We start from the raw sequence: 15,587 nt of genomic DNA on the forward strand, positions 1-15,587 counted from the left end.
GCCTCAAGTAAAAGCAAACTTCCTAAGAAATAACTACACATATTTAGCCAGGGAAATACAGGTATACCTCCCCCACCCCCACTTCTTTATTTTTATTTTTGCTGTTGTCAGAAGAGCTTCTGTATTGCTATAAACTGAATGCCTGAGAGCTTAAAATTGTATTGTTTTTGTGGTTGTTCTCAGAATTTTTGCTACCTTTCTTCACATCTTCAGAGTATCGTTTTCTCCCTAAAGCCCTAAAAAAATCCCTTCTCTCACTTAATCACATTGAAGCAGTTTCTGTAGGGGTTGTCTTCTCTGCTACACTTTAGCTAATAATGAGTCACTTTTTATTTCTTCAGTTCTCCATGTTTATTTTAGCAGTTAATATGGGCCTTCCACCTTACTGATTTAGTACTTTCCAATACTATTTTTTTATTAATTCTAAGGTACCATAGGATATAATGTATATCTATTCCATTTACTGGTATAAAAGAAAGAATACCCTCAACTAAATTTTTCTTATAGTTTGGAAGTTTTATACTCATGGAAAGAACTAAAACTTATACAAATTTTTAAAATAATATTAATTCCATACACATATAAAACTAATAAGATAAACAAAATACTTTATTATAATATTCTTAATTCTTTTTCACATTTAAAGTGTGATTCTTCTGGATCACTTTTTGACTTACAGCAGGGACAGATGATTCTCCTGCCTTCCTCTTAGAGTCTCAGCTGAGTCCAAGAATTAAATGGACACAAAGTATATTAACAAGAGAAAACCATAGAAATTTATTCAATGCAAGTTTTATGTGGCATAGGAACCTTCATAAAGAAATGAAGACCCCAAAGAAGTCAGGGTCAGTGACTCATACAGGTATACTGAATTGAACAAAGAATGGTAAATTGAAAAGAAACAACTAAATTGTGTGAGGAATGTAGAAGATGTGATGGTTAGTATTGAGTGTCAACTTGATTGGATTGAAGGATGCAAACAATTGTTCCTGTGTGTGTCTGTGAGGGTGTTGCCAAGGAAGATTAACATTTATTCAGTGGTTTAGGAGAGGCAGACCTACTCTCAGTCTGCGTGGGCACAATCTAATCAGCTGCCAGAGTGCCTAGAATAAAAGCGGAGGGATGAGACTGCCTGAGTCCCTGGCCTCAACCTTTCTCCCATGGTGGATGCTTCCTGCCCTCAAACGTCAAACTCCAAGTTCTTCAGCTTTTGGACTCTTGTATCTATACCAATGAGTTGCCAGGGGCTCTCCGGCCTTTGGCCATAGACTGCACTGTCAGCTTCCCTACATTTGAGGTTTTGGGACTCTGACTACTTCCTTGCTCCTCAGCTTGCAGACATCCTACTGTGGGACTTCACCTGGTGATCATGTAAGTCAATACTCTTTTAAAAATTCCCTTTCATTTATACATTTATCCTTTTAGTCCTGTCCCTCTAAAGAACCCTGAATAATAAAAAAGGTAAGTGTTATTTTAACGAAGTCTGTACAGAATTCCTTGTTTTTATTTTCTTCCTTGAGAATAAGGAAGTTGCCTTTCCTTCTGGTATAAGTGAGAGTGTCTTTCACATGGCAATTTCATTTTCTGCCCTTAAGAAATAGCATGAAGGTCTAAATAGTCTTTTTGCACCTGTTGTTTTTCAAGTGTCTTGAAGTAGTCAATCTGCTAGAATGGCATCTTTTAACACCTTTGTATATGTATGCATATGTGTGTATATGTTTATGCATATGGAATAATTCCCTATGTAATATTGGTAATGCTACATTTCTTATAGTAGTGTTCTACTTGTCTCCCTTGAGATATTTTCCAAGACACTGACACCTCTCTACATATTTTGGTGCTGAAACTTACTTAATTTTACTGGAAGACAGGTTTTCAGATAACAACTAAAATACGTATTCTTCCCTCTAAGTGTTTCTTTAATATTCTTTTGATTCGATAACAAAAAGTTACAAATATATTGTTCATAGTAGGACAAACAAATCCATACATGAATAGGAAAGACAATTTTCATGACTGCATCAACAATAGCATTAAGATATCACAGATGGAATTATGTGCCCTGACATTTGAGATGTTAAAAGTGAAAAAAAAAAAAAAACCAGCAATGGGGATTTTAAGATTTTCTACTCACTGTTGCTACTATTTTCCTTAGACATCTCACTTCTCATTAGTCTATACTGCCTTCATCCAAAAACTACACTGACTTTCTTCAAGGCCAAAATTGAAGGCGATGGCAGTTTTGTATCTATTGCTCTGCTGCTACATATTAAATTTGCTCTGCTGTTAGTACTATTTTGGGCTCTTTCTGATGATGATTTGAATCCTGTTTTTCCGTATGCATTTTGTGAAAATATTGTAATATAATAATTGCTTTCCCCTCACAAATGATTTCTACTAGAATCATACAAAGTCAGTTCTGTTAGCACCGTTTCTCTCTATAGCTGTCTCTCCAGATCTTTTGTGCAGCTTTAAGATAGGACTATATGAAGTTTATTAATAATCACACCCAGAAGCCAGTTTGAATAGTGACTACCTCCTTAGTTGAAGTGTTTAAATTTTCTTCAGATCAATTTCCTGCTTAGAAGTTTTGGGCAATATTTTTCTCTCCTTTTATAAAAGAAGTAATAATCTCTATTCTTAAAGAAAATGAAAACTTCCAAAGTCATTTGCACTGCCTTTCTGAGAAAATGCAATATGTCCTCTTGCAAAGAAGTGAGGCTTGACAGCTAAGAATTGCTAAAAGCCTCAAAAGGGTAATTATTTTCACCCCTCTTCTAGAGCCTCATAGTACACATATCAGATTTACACCTTGGCCAGGCACGGTGGCTCATGCCTTTAATCCCAACACTTTGGAAGACTAAGGTGGGTGGATCATCTGAGATCAAGGGTTTGAGACCAACCAGCCTGGTCAACATGGTGAAACTCCACCTCTACTAAAAAGTACAAAAATTAACGGGACATGGTGGCAGGCACCATTAGTCCTAGCTACATGGGAGGCTGAGGCAGGAGGAGCAACTGAACCCGGGAGGCGAAGGTTGCAGTGAGCCGAGATCTTGCCATTGCACTCCAGCCTGGGCTATAGAGCCAGACTCTATCAAAAAAAAAATTTATACCTCCTCGTGATACTTATGTTTTGGTTTTCTCTTTTTATATCCTTTAATGACATAGGATTCATCTACCACAGGACAGTTACAATATTTGACTTTGTCTGTACAGTAACTATATTCAGGAAGAGGAAATAGTTTCTATTGCTGTCTTGTGCCAAAATAATATTTCAGTCAATGATGAACCACATACATGAAGGTGGTCCTATAGGCTTGTAATAGACATGAAAAATTTCTATCACCAAATAATGTCTCACAGTCATTGTAACATAGTAATACAACACTTTACCTTTTCTATGTTTAAATATGTTTATATAGACAAATATCACTGTGTTATAATTGCCTACCATATTCAGTGCAATAACATGCTGTACAGGTTTGTAGCGTAGGAACAATAGGGCATAGCATCTAGCCTATGTGTGCAGTTGGCTATACCATCTAACTTTGTATAAATATACTCTATGCTGTTCACACAATGACAACATTTCTTAACAACAGAGCACATCTCAGAACATACCCCCCTTGTTATGTGACAAATGGCTGTACTTTGGTATTCAGCAAACACCAAACAAGCCTATCTTCTAGATTTATCTCTTTCATCTCTTTGTACTGCTTTTCTTTCAGTGTTTTATGTTTTCCTTCTTCCTTTTGCCCCAACACACCTGAATATTTTTTCTTCATTTTTTGTCATTTTTTCCATTTCTTCATCTTGCTGCTCAATGTAAAACAATCTTTAGAAAGTTTTTATCCTAAAATTTGCCAGATTCAAAATGGAATCACTTTTGTCAAACTTTGGCAATATGAAACCTGAGAAGGTACTGAAGAAAGGGCTTACATGTGTGATTTGCCTGGTAACAGAAAGTATCACAAAGTTTTTTTTTGTTGTTTTGTTTTGTTTCGTTTTGTTTTGTTTTGTTTTCCAGACCACAGCTAAGCAGTGAAAGGACAGCCAGTAGATCATGTATGAACAGTTGCCTGAAACACGGTCTCTCAAGCCCAGCTCAACGAAACAGTCGGCTATCACTTTAAGATTACAAGTTTTACCTAGTCATTGCTACCACTTAAAACAAGAGGTTTTACAACAACTTATGTAAGTTCCTCTTTCTCCAAAAAAACTTTAAGCAAAGAAAAATCTTTGTCCTCTGGACATAGCAAAGGCCACCCTTGTCTGTGTGTGTGCCCTGAATTGCAAGTCTATTGTTTTTATATTCCTAAATAAAATGTTTTGCTTAGAGATTTGCCTCTCTTTATTTTTTTTTTTTAATGTTGACAGCATCAATCTCACTTTTCTGTAACTCGGATTATAGATTGCAAGTTTATAGGACCAAGATTTACATTCATCTACACTCCAAGGTCACACTAAATTCGCCTTTAAAGAGGAGAAATTTACTGAGGAAAAAGGTTTATTGCCTGGTTTTGACCATCAGGAAGGAAGATTATTTCAGGAGAAAGTGAAGAAATGGCAAAAGGTCTGTACATATAACACAGCTTTAGAAAAATGGATAAAACAAACAGATATTCAGACTTCATACCAAGAAACAAATATAGAAAAAAGGCATTCATGGAAGCAAGATGTTAAGTACATTAATACAGATGGAAGCAAACTAAAACGCTAAAGAAATTCTGGCTTATTTGTTTTTCCTGCCAAAAGTAATACTTTCTTACCGATATTGAGAAAGATATTTTGAGATTAATTGATATATTTGGATTAATCTGTTCACAATGATTTGTCTCCAGTGAGAACTATAATATGCAATTATAATCTAAAGAGAACATTATATTCTGTGGCCACTGGAAACAAATAAAAATTAAAGTAGTTCTTGCGGATAATAAGCTCATTATTGTGGTATCATTATTACAATGTTCTAAAGCTGTAGGTTGGAGATTCTTAAAACACAAAATATACTGGTTATTTTAATTTTACAGAAACGTGCATGATCAATTTGGCGTGTTTCCCCATCCAATAACATGAATGCATCTACTATAGACTTTTTTTTAATTCTCCAAATTATTGTGATTAACAGTTTGTTAACTAAATCTGCTTTTTCTTCTGATGAATCAGCTTCATAGCAAGAGTATCTTATAAAGATTGTATTTAGCTCAGTTTCCTTATACATTTGATCACTGACATTATTTTATAGATTTTGTTATTATCAATCCAATTACACCACTATCACACCTAATAGAAATTGTATTATGAGTTATGCTAATATAATTGTGAAGCAAATTACTTAGCATTGAAATAGAATTTTCTTAGGTTTCTATACAAAACAAATCTTGAGGATAAACCAATTAAACCAATTTCATAATTAATTGGAACATTAGGTCCAAATCTCTCAGTTTTATTTTTCAAGTATCTCATAGTTATACATTTATAATTTGTTTTATAACAATGGCTGTAATAACATAGGTAAAAGTTTTGTTTTAATATAATGAGGTATACATATTGTAATAGTTAGGTAATCTTAATATATATTTGGTTATTATCACTGTATGTCATAATTTAAATTTTATATGTGCATAAGAATTTACAGATTAAAAAACCTTAGGTCTTGGGAGAACCTTATAATAGATATTTAGATCAATTATATATTTAAAATGAAATGGTATTGGGCTATATAAAATGATAATAATAATGAATAGACTTGAAAATGATGATTATATATAAAAGGGCATTTCCCATTGAATTGACTATTATAAAAAACAGTCTAAAATGAAATTTATAAAAAATAATATTTAAATGTATAAACAATTATTTTATCATGCTTGTTATTATACAGGTATAAACTGAATAATGAAATACTAATATATAAAAATCATGTTTTTTTGAGATGGAGTCTTGCTCTGTTGCCCAGGAAGAAGTGCAGTGGTGTGATCTCAGCTCACTGCAACCTCCGTCTTCTGGGTTCAAGCAATTCTTCTGCCTCAGTCTCCTGAGTAGCTGGTATTACAGGTACCTGCCACCATGCCCAGCCTTTTTTTTTTTTTTTTTTTTCTGTCTGTATGCTTAGTAGAGACAGAGTTTCACCAGGTTGGCCAGGCTGGTCTCAACCTCCTGACCTCAGGGGATTCGTCTACCTTGGATTCCCAAAGTGCTGGGATGACAAACGTAGGCCAACATGCCCAGCCTAAAAATAGCTTTAATGCTTCATTATTGTGTAAAATATTTTTTAAAAACACTAAAGGAGGAAAGTTTAAAATAGAGCAGCTATCCTTTATCAGAGCTCAAGTGATAAAAGACAGAGAGCCAAATCATGAGTGCATTCCTATTCACAATTGCTTCAAAGAGAATAAAATATCTAGGAATACAACTAACAAGAGATGTGAAGGACCTCTTCAAGGGGAACTACAAATCACAGAAGTAAGAGAGGACACAAAAGATTGAAAAATATTCCATGTTCATGAATAGGAAGAATCAATATCATGAAAATGGCCATACTGCCCAAAGTAATTTATAGATTCATTGCTATCTCCATCAAGCCAGCACTGACTTTTTTCACAGAATTGGAAAAAAACCACCTTAAACTTCACATGGAACCAAAAAAGAACCTGCATAACCAAGGCAATCCTAACTGAAAAAATAAAAACAAAGCTGGAGGCATCATGCTACCTGACTTCAAACTGTACTACAAATCTACAGTAATCAAAACAACAAGATACTGGTACCAAAACAGAGATACAGACCAATAGGACAGAACAGAGGCCTTGAAAGCAGCATCACACATCTACAACCATATGATGTTTATCAAACCTGACAAAATAAGCAATGGGGAAACGATTCCTTATTTAACAAATGGTATTGGGTAGCCATATGCAGAAAGCTGAAACTGGACCCTTTCCTTACATCATATGGATGGATTAAAGATTTAATTAACTCCAGATGGATTAAAGATTTAAACATGAGACCTAACATCATAAAAACCCTAGAAGAAAACCTAGGCATTAGCATTCAGGACATGGGCCTAGGCAAGGACTTCATGACTAAAACACCAAAAGCAATGGCAACAAAAGCCAAAATAGACAAATTGGATCTAATTAAACTTAAGAGCTTCTGCACAGCAAAAGAAACTATCATTAGAATGAACCAGCAACCAACAGAATGGGAAAAAATTTTTGCAATCTACCCAACTGACAAAGGGCTAATAAAGAGAATCTACGAAGTACTTCAACAAATTTACCAGAAGAAAACAAACAACCTCATCAAAAACTGAGCAAAGGATATGAACAGGCACTTCTCAAAAGAAGATACATGTGGCCAACAAACATATGAAGAAAAGGTCATCATCACTGGTCATTAGAGAAATGCAAATCAAAACCACATTGAAATACCATCTCATGCCAGTTAGAATGGTAATCATTAAAAAATCAGGAGACAACAGATACTGGAGAGGATGTGGAGAAATAGGAATGCTTTTACACTGTTGGTGGGAGTGTAAATTGGTTAAAACATTGTGGAAAACAGTGTGGTGATTCCTCAAGGATCTAGAAATAGAAATACCATTTGACCCAGCAATTCCATTACTGGGTATATACTCGAAAGTATAAACTATTCAACTATGAAGACACATGCAAAGGTATGTTTCTTGCAGCCCTGTGTACAATACCAAAGACCTGGAACCAACCCAAATTCCCATCAAAGATAGACTAGATAGACTGGCACATATACACCATGGAATACTATGCAGCCATAAAAAAGAATGAGTTCATATCCTTTGCAGGGACATGGATGAAGCTGGAAACCATCATTCTCAGCAAACTGACACAAGAACAGAAACCCAGACACCGCATGTTCTCCCTCATAAGTGGGTGTTGAACAATGAGAACACATGGTTCGGGGGGGGAATATAACACACCAGGACCTGTTGGGGTGGGGGGCACAATTAGAGGGATAGCAGGGTGTTGGGGGATTGAGGAGGGCCAACATTAGGAGAAATAGCTAATGTGGATGATGGGGGGATGAATGCAGCAAACCACCATGCCACATGTATACCTATGTAACAAACCTGCACGTTCTGCACATCTACCCCAGAACTTAATTAAAAAAAATAATAATCTATTAGCTGGTAGAATAAAGGGATCATGAAATCATGGAATGATTTATTCAGAGAAAATATGAAAATGGGAGAGGACATACAATGATCTAAAATATGCATGGTTCTCACAAAGGCAGGGAAGACGCTAGACATTCTAAATAGAGAAAAAATATGAAAAAAAATATTGTACAGAACGTGTCTTTAACATATTAAATAATCCTAAATAAAAAGAATTCCAATAAGGAAATATTTAAAAAAAAAAATAGAGCAGCTAACAACAAGACAAAGCTCAATTTTACAGGGAAGAATAAGAATATTTCAATACCATGATTGTAATATTCTAACATTACACTACTGCCATTTCCAATCTGAGTACTTTGAAAATTTTTATACGTTTATCCTCTCATGTTTATGTAGATTCACCAGAAGGTTGCTGTTGGGAAGCGGAAGAGTAAAGAATTTTCTTAGTGTTCATTTAAAATAAGTATTTTGCATATTAGGAAAAATTTTTAAATATACAACTCATTTACAAAAATATATTATTTACACTCTTTACTTATTTAATATAAATTATCCAGAAGACAAAATTTGATGTTAGGAAGAATAAAGTATCTCTTCATTTAGATCTGCCCCTCTTCTACATTTATCACAAATTTGATACCACGGTGACAGTCGTTTTGGAAGAAAAGTAGTAATCTTTTGGAGGCAGAGGATTACAGTGGTCTTCAGAACACAGCAATTCATCTTTGCAAAGAATAAGCTGGTTTTAATACCAGTATAGTGACAGATAAGCAATTAGAACATTTTTTTTTTTTTAACAAAACTACTCGATGGGCAGTGAGATACAAACAGGTAGACATCTATCTATCTGAAAGAGGTTCTGCTGGAGGAAAAAACCTGTAAGAAAAAGTTATTATTTAGTAAATGATGTCAAATAATGCATCAGAGCTTACCAGAAATATTTATTTAATGCTATGAAGCAGGTTATGAAGCTGAAGCTAAAGTTTTGCCACAATTTTTTTATAATAGAATAGCTTGAGAGATATGGCAAAAGCGTGACCAAGAGCTGGTTCTTTTTAATAGTCACTTTCTTCCCATAATTACTGTCAACCTTGCAACATCTTTTTATAGAAACATGACTCTTTTATTGCTGTGTAGCTTTTCCTTTTTAAAATTCAAGATAGACTTTTAATTTTCCACTTAGGACATTTCATTTTATCTGATTAGACTTGTTAGGTAGAAATGTAGAATTTAAAGTTCAAATGCCTTTTTCATCAGGAAGCAAAGCTGAACATTTAATCTCTTATGATTTTTATTTGTTACAGGAATATGCTGGAAGAAATCAATGCAGTTACTTAAAGAAATACAAGTTACACATAAAATACTTCTCTTTTCTATTTTTTATTCTGTTTCATTTCATTTTATAGCATCCTCTTGTGCGCACACTCTCTCCCTGTTTCTCATGCTGATCAAAACCCACTAAAATGACTTTGTAGATATCAAGTCACAGCCATAGTTTAAGAAAAGTCACATGGGTCAAAGGATACCAAGTAGGAGATACATAGGGTGAACAAATTTAAAGACCTAATGTATAGCAAGAAGACTACAGTTATAATCGGGTATTATATTCAGAATTTTTGCTAAATAAAGTAGATAATAACTACTCTTGTCACAGAGCTTGGGAAATAGGTGTCTATGTGAGATGATAGATACGTTAATTTGTTTCATTGGAATAATCATTTATATATATACACCTCATAACATCATACCGTATACTTCAAAGATACACAATAAATTTATTTTTAAAAAACAACAACATAAAAAGATAAACAACATTGAAATATACTGTATTCATAATGCAGTCACTGCGATTTTTTGGTTAAGAATCACAACAATATTGCTCACCATTAAACCAGTAGGTAGTCAAGAATTTACCTATAATGTTGAAATTTTAAGAATGGAGTTCATAAAAGTGTTGAGTTTCTGACATTACTCCATTATCAACCAATTCAGCTAACCACAGTTTCATTTCAATTACATTAAGATATTTTTTCCTTCATCAGGGAATAAACAAATAAATATATACAGTTTCTCTCAAAGTCACGTCTAGTTAACTTGTTGGTACTAATATTAGAAAAGAGTAAGTCCAGCATTCTAGGCCAAAAAGTTAGTATTTTGCTATATAAGGTGCCTGTTGTTTTATCAGTAATCTCTTTATGTCATTATTTTTTAGTAAAAGAAGTGTGAATACAATGACAAACTGTAAAATAATTCTATTATTTATTTAATTGTCACTCACTTTGCTTTGAAAATGTGCAATTTATTTTCAGTTGAATATAGAAGATAAAATATCCAATTAAATCATACAACTTTAATATATTTGATACCAATTATTATTGGATATTTTAGAGATATTGAAATAAAACAGATTTTTCATTCATTATGAATAATACAGTCAAAAGTGGTTAGTTTTGGAGAAATATACATATTAATAATAAAATGGAATCTTTCTACGCATGAGCTAATCTGATAAATCCTAATGTATTGTTTCATTTAAACATTATACCAAACATATGAGACATTTTAAAAAGGAAATTTTAGCATGATTAAGTGTCTTGACAGGTAAGTAGCTAGCTGATATTTGAAATTATGCCTGACTCCAGAAATCAATGTTTGTAAATTATACAGTGAAAGACAATATTTATGTACTTTATGACACATTGTAACAGTATACTCACAGGTATATTGTGAAAACTAAATAATTTGGCAACTGCAACAAGTTGAATTTTGGTGGTAGAAACTGTCAAATAAAAACAAATATGGATGTAAAGAGAGACTATTCAAAACGTCTATTGCAATAGGGGAACAGCTCTGATCCTGGAAATCTAAAAGCATCTCAAAATCAAACAGTGAAAGCCTTTTCCTTTATATGTAGGAATACGTAAACCTAGAAGAATGAGAAGATGTGCAAGCAAGAAGGGGTGAGCAAACAGTGTGATCAATATAGTTTGACAGGAAATGTGATTCTCTGTGGTCAGCCAATTCTTTGGATAAGCCGAGGGGTGTGTGTGTGTGTGTGTGTGTGTGTGTGTGTGTATGTGTGTGTGTGATTGTGTATGTGTGTGTCTGTGTGTGTGTCAGAGGGAGAGAGAGAGAGAGACAGAGAGAGAGAGAGAGAGAGACAAGGGAGTCGTTCTGAACTTTAGAGCTTCCTCAGGCTAAGGAGCAAGCCAAAATTCAGGGGCATGAAGGAGAAAATACTGATTAAACTTTTGACAAGATGAAGAGGAGGATAAGAATAGCAATTGTGAAAACTTACTAAATACCAAATTAATATTTAGATTCAATGGTGTTAACAAAGTTTCTTTGCCAGCAGTTTTCAGTGTATGAATGTTTATACATACCAAATGCAATTGGTTTTAAGGAAGACAAATTAGCAAACTTTTTAAAGGAATATAAATCATTTTATTATAAAGGCATACACATCTATGTTCATTGCAGCATTATTCACAATATCGAAGACATAGAATCAACCTAAATGCCCATCAATGATAGATTGGATAAAGAAAATGTGGTATGTATACACCATGAAATGCTATGCAGCCACAAAAAAGAATTTAGTAAATCTTAAGATATATGTACTGTGTATACAGAAAGAAAAAGGTTAATGGCAGGCTTACAATCCATTCGCTGTCTTTACAAAGGGGGTATACAATTGGGAATAAAAACACAGTGGCCTGATTGAATCACCGAATAAACTTACCAAAGGCAGACCTAAAATATAATAATATTTGTTAGAAAAATTTTTTTTGATTCTTGGTATTTTTGAATTTATTAATCATAATCAAACTGAGGGAATGTGTTTTCTTTCCGTGCCCACAAGGGGGCATAGTTTTAAAGGCAAGAACTTCCCATAGCCACTTCCCCATCATCTCTCTCCATTCTGGAGATTTAACGGTTTCTGTTTCAATTTTCACGGTGCGGTAAAGGGTCAAAAGTCAATCAGTCCAGCAGAAGTTTAAAGGAACTCTTTTCATTGGCCAGGGGTGCTTGGAGAAGGACGGAATTCCTCCCAGGTTAAAAGTCCCCTTCTTCCACACCCATTTTGGATTCCATGTTTGGATCCTCGTCCATGAAAGAGTTTGTGGACGCTATCTTTCTCTTTCCAGGATTTCCCCTCTGGGGTCCCCTGCTACCTGCATGGAAGCTTTCTCTCTTCCTCTCCTTTGTCTCTTTCTCTACCTAAATAAATCACTTTCTGCAAAAACTGTTTTTGGTTCGGGTATTTACTTTAGGAGAGCACTGTGCTGTGGTTACCTCCTCTCATTCTTGAGAGAGTGAGAGACCAAGAACCTACAATATTCTCTCGGGGGAGCTGTGCCTCCCCCGCACCCCAAAACCAGTTCACAAAACCTAGAATCTGTGGGTAATTAATGCTTCTTGGAAAATATGCAAATGATGTAATTATTGGAGTAAAAAGTACAAATATTTCATAACTTAAATAGTTCCCTTCCATGTAAATGCTTGTGCCGTTAAACATCAGCTACCACACGTGACAAATCCTGGATAGTGTGTATTCTGAAGTAGCAAGGCTGAAAACCATTGGCTAGCTTGCCTCTTGCAACTATGCGTAGTACTCTTAAGATTAATTGTAAAATGTAATAGTGGGTAAAGCTGCTAGTTTCCATACATCTCATTGGAATGAGATGTTATTCTAGCTTAATTAATGTTGTCATTGCATAAAATTGTTGACTATTCAAACTAAATATTTGAAACAAGAAATATTATTCATTACCATGTCTGTTTCTCTGAAAACTATGATTCAAAGTGAAGGGCAGCTAAAAATATTTTGAACATTTTGCTTAGAAGCAAATATTCAATGAATAAATGCCAGTGAAATAACAATACATCACCATGGACATTCAGATAGGTAGCAAAAAAAGAAAAAGTAAAGGGAAATAAAAATATGGATTAATGAATTTAATCTCCATATTAAGGAGCAGAAATCACAATGTGAACTATTGAAAAGTATTCTCTGAGCCGGTTATGGTGGCTCACACCTGTAATTCCAGCACTTTGGGATGCCAAGGCAGATGTATAACTTGAGCTCAGGAGCTGGAGACCAATGTGTGCAACATGAAGAAACCCCATCTCTACAAAAAATAGAAAAATTAGGCAGACATAGTGGCATGCATCTGTAGCTCAAACTACTCAGCGGGACTGAGGCAGGAGGATTGCTTGAGCCTGAGAGATGAACTGAGTAGAGATCATGCCACTGCACTCCAGCCTGGGGACAGAGTGAGACTATTTAAAAAAAAAAAAAAAGAAAAAGAAAGAATAAAGTATGCTTAGAATGTAAAGGAGGTAGGAGGTGAGTTATTCTCAGCTTCTTAAGGCCACTTACGTTTCTTGACTCCTGTCCCTCTCTCCACCATCTTCAAAGCCAGTAGTGGTAGGTTGAATACTTCTTATGATTTGAAACTGTCTGATCTCCCCTCCTTTACTTACAGCAGGAGAAAGGTTTCCTGCAATTAGATTGTGAATACCTAGATAACTCCATGTCAAGATCCATCTCCTTATTATTCACATATGGAATATTCATTTTGGATTCCATCGATTAGGGTATGAATTTCTTTGGGAGACCATTTTCTCTCCATCACAGTTTTCTAGAAAGTTAATCATTTGGCCTTTCTGTATTACGGGTTTTTCAGATGTGAAATGAGGATGATGTTAATGTTTTATGCATAAGATATTCGTGAGAAATAAAATGACTTACTTGCACAAAATAGGCACAACAAAGTATTGCATATAGAAATAGCTCCTGAAGATTCACTGTTACTTTTAATATAAAATCCAAATATTAAACTATCACATTTTGTACTTTTGTGAAAACATTCATGTGATGAATAGCATGCAATCAATGCAATTATTAATAATTTCTAAGTTATGTAAAAAGGTTTTGTTATGATAAGCCGTTAGAATAAAAATAATAGAATGGATTAATAGACAAATGATAGATGATAAATAGGTAGATAGCTAGTAGATGAATAAACTCAAGTAACTAAAAAATATCTAAACATATTTACAAGAACTATTCCAAGACTTTAACATTGTCTTCTACCTGATAAATGAATTTAATGTGATTTTCTTTTTCTTTATGCAGTATAATTATATCATTCTGGAATATATTGCTTTTATGATGAAAAAGAGAATTGAAATGAATTGCCTGCAGTAGACATTTTTTGCTCTTCTTTTACTTATATAAAATAAAAAAGATCAAATCTATACCCACTGTGGATAATGATTTGTGATCATCTCTTTTTATTACATGGTGTCAGTGAATCACCACCATTTGATCTTAACTACTGAAGCCACAGTAGGCATGATTCTTTTATTACACTTAGATTATTTCAGCATAGCAATAGAAAGCAGGTAGATAGCCTTCAGTATAAATATTTGGTTTTTGTTTGCTTGTTTGTTTGTTTGTTTTTGAGACAACGTTTCACTCTTGTTGCAGAGGCTGCAGTCCAATGTCATGATCTTGGCTCACTGCAACCTCCACCTCCTGGGTTCAGGTGATTCTCCTGCCTCCCTGCCTCAGCCTCCCAAGTAGCTGGGATTACAGGCATGCACCAACATGCCCAGCTAATTTTGTATTTTTAGTAGAGATGGGGTTTCTCCATGTTAGTCAGGCTGGTCTCGAAATCCTGACCTCAGGTGATCCACCTGCCTTGTTCTCCCAAAGTGGTGGGATTACAGGCATGAACCACTGTGCCCAGCCAATTATTTCTATAAAATAATAATGTTTCCTCTCTTCCTTATTCTCTTATTTTCCTTGGGTCTATCCCTTTTCATAGTGTACAAAAGAGAAGAATAAATCAGTAAACATCAGCAAGCTTGGATTTTCTAAATACATTTGTAAGCAAATCAACTGGTTCCCTGAAAATGGGAATCAGTTGATTTCATCTTTATTTAACTCTTTAAATATATCAAATATTTTTGTATGTATGATAAATGTTCAGAAGATATCTAGTTAGACCTTGCCAGTAATAGACATTTATAATCATTACTCTGATTTTTATGTCAACACAAAATTAATGAACCAAACTACAAACAAGTTTTCTTATGCTCTGATTTAATAACATACCCAGCACCTGTCCTTCTATACTAAACAAAACAAAATTGGTGACAACATCTCATTAATTAATAAATGTAGGAGATTGGTCAGGTGGTGGGAAAATTTACAGCAAAGACACAAACCTTCTTGGAAGCCCAGGAGGTTTTGCAAAACTTCAATAAAGGGTTATGGCTGAAGGCAGTATAATCCTCTTACCTTGAGCTAATAGCAAAGAGCAGCTGACAAGGGAATGTAGAGGAGTTTATCTAGATAAGTTTGTTTACCTATTTCCCCAGGAAACCAACCTTTGATCAACCACATGCATGTGTT

Source organism: Cebus imitator, unplaced genomic scaffold, assembly GCF_001604975.1.
Source record: "Cebus imitator isolate Cc_AM_T3 unplaced genomic scaffold, Cebus_imitator-1.0 Scaffold245, whole genome shotgun sequence".
NCBI lineage: Eukaryota > Metazoa > Chordata > Mammalia > Primates > Cebidae > Cebus > Cebus imitator.